Source organism: Embiotoca jacksoni, unplaced genomic scaffold (assembly GCF_022577435.1).
Source record: "Embiotoca jacksoni isolate LCO1_2020_lvr unplaced genomic scaffold, fEmbJac1.0.p SCAF_13, whole genome shotgun sequence".
Classification (NCBI taxonomy): Eukaryota; Metazoa; Chordata; class Actinopteri; family Embiotocidae; genus Embiotoca; species Embiotoca jacksoni.
The window spans coordinates 546,282-552,825 of NW_027185263.1; positions in this window are offsets into that span (position 1 = coordinate 546,282).

The window sequence follows — 6,544 nt, forward strand, 5'->3', positions numbered from 1 at the left end:
TTGCAAATTTTGCTAATCCTGCCAACAAAATATCACTTAAAACTCCACAAATTACATCGTAACCTTTGAGAAAAAATGCTGCAAAATAAAAATATTTTTATCGAAAATCACAAAAATACTTTGAAGTCTTGGAGGCACTTCATTTAAATAATTGAATGAACACTTCTTAATAATATTTTTTTTTTACAAAGTCTGGATTGAAAAGTGAGAACAATAATAATCAGCCTTGTTTGCATAATTTTTTTTTTTTTTTTTTAATAATTGTGGTCTACAGGGGATTTTTTTTTTCCCTCTTGCAGTACCACCAGTGACCAGCAGGGTGATTTTAGCAGCGAGGCTGAGCAGAAGCTCCGCCTCCAACTCTCTAATTAGATCCCTGAGACTGACGCAGAAAGAGAGAGCTGTCCCATGCAGGCCAGGACAGCTGACAGCTGGGTTCAGCAGGGGTCAGAGGTCGTGCATTGGCAGCGGTGGGGGAGTGAAGTGGAATCTAAAACAACAGGAAGACACACACACACACACTCAGATATTTCCGTGAGTGGAGCGTGAGCCTCCGGATCTCTTTCTCTTTCTCTAAAACTTCATACATGTAATCCAGCAGCTTTCAATGGAGTCTGTGTGTACTTGTGAGGACACACGTGTGTTGACCCAGGCACATTGTGGGGACCTGGGTTTGGGGACAAAAAAAGAAAAGTCCTCATAATGTCAAACATCGTGTTTGAGGGTAAAAAATAGGGTTAGGTAGGTAGGTAGTTACTTTATTAATCCCCGAGGGGAAATTTTTTTAATTAATCAAGTAGTGGTTTGGATGACTCCAGGAAATGAACATAAAATATTTATTTAAATTACATTTTATTGTGTGGAACATCACCCTGATACACAAAACACCAAAAAAACCAACCATAAAATATTGGAAATATTAAAACAAAAAGGTGCAAATAAACACGAAGAACAACATCAATAAAATGTCAAAAAGAAGTGAACAGCAAAGGGACTTAATTAGAAATGTAAATACTAATAAAATGTCAATTTTAAAGGATATTTTAAAACATCAACTGTTTTTGTTACGAGCGCTATCAAAAAGGTTTAAACTTAAAAGTAGAGAATTTAAATGTGCTCTATAAATAAAAAATAACTTTAATTTACTCGTATCAGTTGGTTGACAAAAAAAAACAACCAAAAAACAGTACTGGCAGTAAATAAAAAAAATTTAATTATAAACTAAAAGAAAAAGAAAACTGTAAATTCAGTGTTGTCATGGAGATTTTTTTTTTTTTTTTTTTTTTTTAAAAAGGTCAATTTCTACTATAACTTAAATAAAGGTTTGTGATATAATTAAGGCACAAAAAACAGCGACAGCAGAAAACATATTTTTAGTCCAAATTCTACATTTAGTTATAAAATACAGCTGAAACTGAAGAAGTGAAATTAATTAAAACCTGTGTGAGTCTTTGTTTCGGTCACTTTAATCTCTGAAACCTTCATTTATGTATTTATAAACCCGTTTAAACCCAAAGTAAAGATGTGATAACGTGTCTCCTCATGTTGTGTGCTGTCCTGCTGCCCTCTAGTGGACACATCAGGTCGTTACAAGAGGACCTGAGACTCCTTCAGATGATTAAATGGGTAAGAAATGTTATAATACACAAATTTGATATTTTTTGACCTTTTGTGTTAAATAATTTTCTCCTTTGGGCCTCAGACAGCTACGTAGAGTTTAAATGATTAATTATTATTCATGTCAGTTTGGAAAGGTAAACAACTGAAGTAAGACAACAGTTAGTTTACATGTTTGCAGGTGAAATCTTAATCTGTAAATGTAGCTGCAAAATAAAAAGGGCCGAGTAAAAATAACAACAGCAACATCCGAAGGCTACAGCTAGCAGCAAGCCAATTTAGTTTAGCATAAAGGCTGGAAGATCGGACACTCGAGTTTTTGTACAGATTAAATGAACAATTCACAAAATGTTAATTAATGAGCTTTAACGATGCTAAAAGGTGGTTTCCTAAACTAGTTTAGCATCTAGCTGTAGCTGTAATCTCTGTTCACATAGCTGAGCTCCACCCAAACCAACTGAATAAGCATAGCTTAGCATGAGGCCTGCTAGCCTCTTTGCTGACCACAGCCTTGATTATCCACTGGCCTGCTAGCTGCTAGCTCTTCACCTGACCTAGGTGACCTTTGACCTACTAGCCACCGGCCTGCTAGCTGCTAGCTCTTCACCTGACCTAAGTGACCTTTGACCTACTAGCCATCGGCCTGCTAGCTGCTAGCTCTTCACCTGACCTAGGTGACCTTTGACCTACTAGCCACCGGCCTGCTAGCTGCTAGCTCTTCACCTGACCTAGGTGACCTTTGACCTACTAGCCACCGGCCTGCTAGCTCTTCACCTGATCTAGGTGACCTTTGACCTACTAGCCACCGGCCTGCTAGCTCTTCACCTGATCTAGGTGACCTTTGACCTACTAGCCACCGGCCTGCTAGCTGCTAGCTCTTCACCTGATCTAGGTGACCTTTGACCTACTAGCCACCGGCCTGCTAGCTGCTAGCTCTTCACCTGACCTAGGTGACCTTTGACCTACTAGCCACCGGCCTGCTAGCTCTTCACCTGATCTAGGTGACCTTTGACCTACTAGCCACCGGCCTGCTAGCTGCTAGCTCTTCACCTGATCTAGGTGACCTTTGACCTACTAGCCACCGGCCTGCTAGCTCTTCACCTGATCTAGGTGACCTTTGACCTACTAGCCACCATCCTGGTATTTCTCCACCTGACCTAGCTCCTACGTCGGCTGACCTTTGACCTTCTGCCTGGTCCAGCGTTAGCTAACTTCTAGTCAACCTTACGGACTGCTAGCAGCTAGCTAGAGCGCCCCTCCGTTTCCCGGGGTCGCGACCTTTCCTGCTGCCCGGCGCCGGCTTCTGGGTCGAGCAGCGCCGAGCTCCTGACTCCGCCCCCTGGTACCGAGCCTGGAACCCAAGAGGACCAGCGAGCCGCTCGTCCGAAGGTTGTCGGGTTTCACTGTTTCCTTCATCAGTGTTTTTATCTTCGTCTGTTTTTGGGGGAATTCGAAGGTCGTTTTGAGGTCAACGTATCGTCTGAAAAACCTTTTTAATTTGTTCTTAATCAATCTTTAATTCACAGAAAAAAGATGGACGAAAAAACAGAAACACCTTTTTTGCATTTTTGCAGTTCAATTTCCTTTTTGAACAAAAAGTAAAGCTGAAGACTTTCTGAAGGTTTATGAGCTCAAAGAATCAGTTTCACATCATTTAATATCAAAGAATCAGTTTCACATCATTTAATATCAAAGAATCAGTTTCACATCATTTAATATTAAAGAATCAGTTTCACATCATTTAATATTAAAGAATCAGTTTCACATCATTTAATATTAAAGAATCAGTTTCACATCATTTAATATCAAAGAATCAGTTTCACATCATTTAATATTAAAGAATCAGTTTCACATCATTTAATATCAAAGAATCAGTTTCACATCATTTAATATTAAAGAATCAGTTTCACATCATTTAATATCAAAGAATCAGTTTCACATCATTTAATATTAAAGAATCAGTTTCACATCATTTAATATCAAAGAATCAGTTTCACATCATTTAATATTAAAGAATCAGTTTCACATCATTTAATATCAAAGAATCAGTTTCACATCATTTAATATGAAAGAATCAGTTTCACATCATTTAATATCAAAGAATCAGTTTCACATCATTTAATATCAAAGAATCAGTTTCACATCATTTAATATTAAAGAATCAGTTTCACATCATTTAATATCAAAGAATTTAATATTAAAGAATCAGTTTCACATCATTTAATATCAAAGAATCAGTTTCACATCATTTAATATTAAAGAATCAGTTTCACATCATTTAATATCAAAGAATCAGTTTCACATCATTTAATATTAAAGAATCAGTTTCACATCATTTAATATTAAAGAATCAGTTTCACATCATTTAATATCAAAGAATCAGTTTCACATCATTTAATATCAAAGAATCAGTTTCACATCATTTAATATTAAAGAATCAGTTTCACATCATTTAATATCAAAGAATTTAATATTAAAGAATCAGTTTCACATCATTTAATATCAAAGAATCAGTTTCACATCATTTAATATTAAAGAATCAGTTTCACATCATTTAATATCAAAGAATCAGTTTCACATCATTTAATATTAAAGAATCAGTTTCACATCATTTAATATTAAAGAATCAGTTTCACATCATTTAATATCAAAGAATCAGTTTCACATCATTTAATATTAAAGAATCAGTTTCACATCATTTAATATCAAAGAATTTAATATTAAAGAATCAGTTTCACATCATTTAATATCAAAGAATCAGTTTCACATCATTTAATATTAAAGAATCAGTTTCACATCATTTAATATCAAAGAATCAGTTTCACATCATTTAATATTAAAGAATCAGTTTCACATCATTTAATATCAAAGAATCAGTTTCACATCATTTAATATCAAAGAATCAGTTTCACATCATTTAATATCAAAGAATCAGTTTCACATCATTTAATATTAAAGAATCAGTTTCACATAATTTAATATCAAAGAATTTAATATTAAAGAATCAGTTTCACATCATTTAATATCAAAGAATCAGTTTCACATCATTTAATATTAAAGAATCAGTTTCACATCATTTAATATCAAAGAATCAGTTTCACATCATTTAATATCAAAGAATTTAATATTAAAGAATCAGTTTCACATCATTTAATATCAAAGAATCAGTTTCACATCATTTAATATTAAAGAATCAGTTTCACATCATTTAATATCAAAGAATTTAATATTAAAGAATCAGTTTCACATCATTTAATATCAAAGAATCAGTTTCACATCATTTAATATTAAAGAATCAGTTTCACATCATTTAATATCAAAGAATCAGTTTCACATCATTTAATATCAAAGAATCAGTTTCACATCATTTAATATCAAAGAATTTAATATTAAAGAATCAGTTTCACATCATTTAATATCAAAGAATCAGTTTCACATCATTTAATATTAAAGAATCAGTTTCACATCATTTAATATCAAAGAATCAGTTTCACATCATTTAATATTAAAGAATCAGTTTCACATCATTTAATATCAAAGAATCAGTTTCACATCATTTAATATCAAAGAATCAGTTTCACATCATTTAATATCAAAGAATTTAATATTAAAGAATCAGTTTCACATCATTTAATATCAAAGAATCAGTTTCACATCATTTAATATTAAAGAATCAGTTTCACATCATTTAATATCAAAGAATCAGTTTCACATCATTTAATTTTAAAGAATCAGTTTCACATCATTTAATATTAAAGAATCAGTTTCACATCATTTAATATTAAAGAATCAGTTTCACATCATTTAATATCAAAGAATCAGTTTCACATCATTTAATATCAAAGAATCAGTTTCACATCATTTAATATTAAAGAATCAGTTTCACATCATTTAATATTAAAGAATCAGTTTCACATCATTTAATATCAAAGAATTTAATATTAAAGAATCAGTTTCACATCATTTAATATCAAAGAATCAGTTTCACATCATTTAATATTAAAGAATCAGTTTCACATCATTTAATATCAAAGAATCAGTTTCACATCATTTAATATCAAAGAATCAGTTTCACATCATTTAATATTAAAGAATCAGTTTCACATCATTTAATATCAAAGAATCAGTTTCACATCATTTAATATTAAAGAATCAGTTTCACATCATTTAATATTAAAGAATCAGTTTCACATCATTTAATATCAAAGAATCAGTTTCACATCATTTAATATCAAAGAATCAGTTTCACATCATTTAATATTAAAGAATCAGTTTCACATCATTTAATATCAAAGAATCAGTTTCACATCATTTAATATCAAAGAATTTAATATTAAAGAATCAGTTTCACATCATTTAATATCAAAGAATCAGTTTCACATCATTTAATATTAAAGAATCAGTTTCACATCATTTAATATCAAAGAATCAGTTTCACATCATTTAATATTAAAGAATCAGTTTCACATCATTTAATATTAAAGAATCAGTTTCACATCATTTAATATCAAAGAATTTAATATTAAAGAATCAGTTTCACATCATTTAATATCAAAGAATCAGTTTCACATCATTTAATATTAAAGAATCAGTTTCACATCATTTAATATTAAAGAATCAGTTTCACATCATTTAATATTAAAGAATCAGTTTCACATCATTTAATATTAAAGAATCAGTTTCACATCATTTAATATTAAAGAATCAGTTTCCATCTCTTGTTTGCTGTTTCAGCATAAATTGTGTTTCCAGACATCAACACGTTTTCCTGTCGAGGCTCCATGACGTCATGTCGAGCAGCAGGAAGTGGAAGCCGCTCGGAATGATGATGAAACCGGTTAACGGTGACGGTCACCGGGAGATGCGCGGCGCCGCCAAACCGCGGCGCTGTTTTGCGCTGCGCCAAAACCGGCAGCGAGGCCCTGTC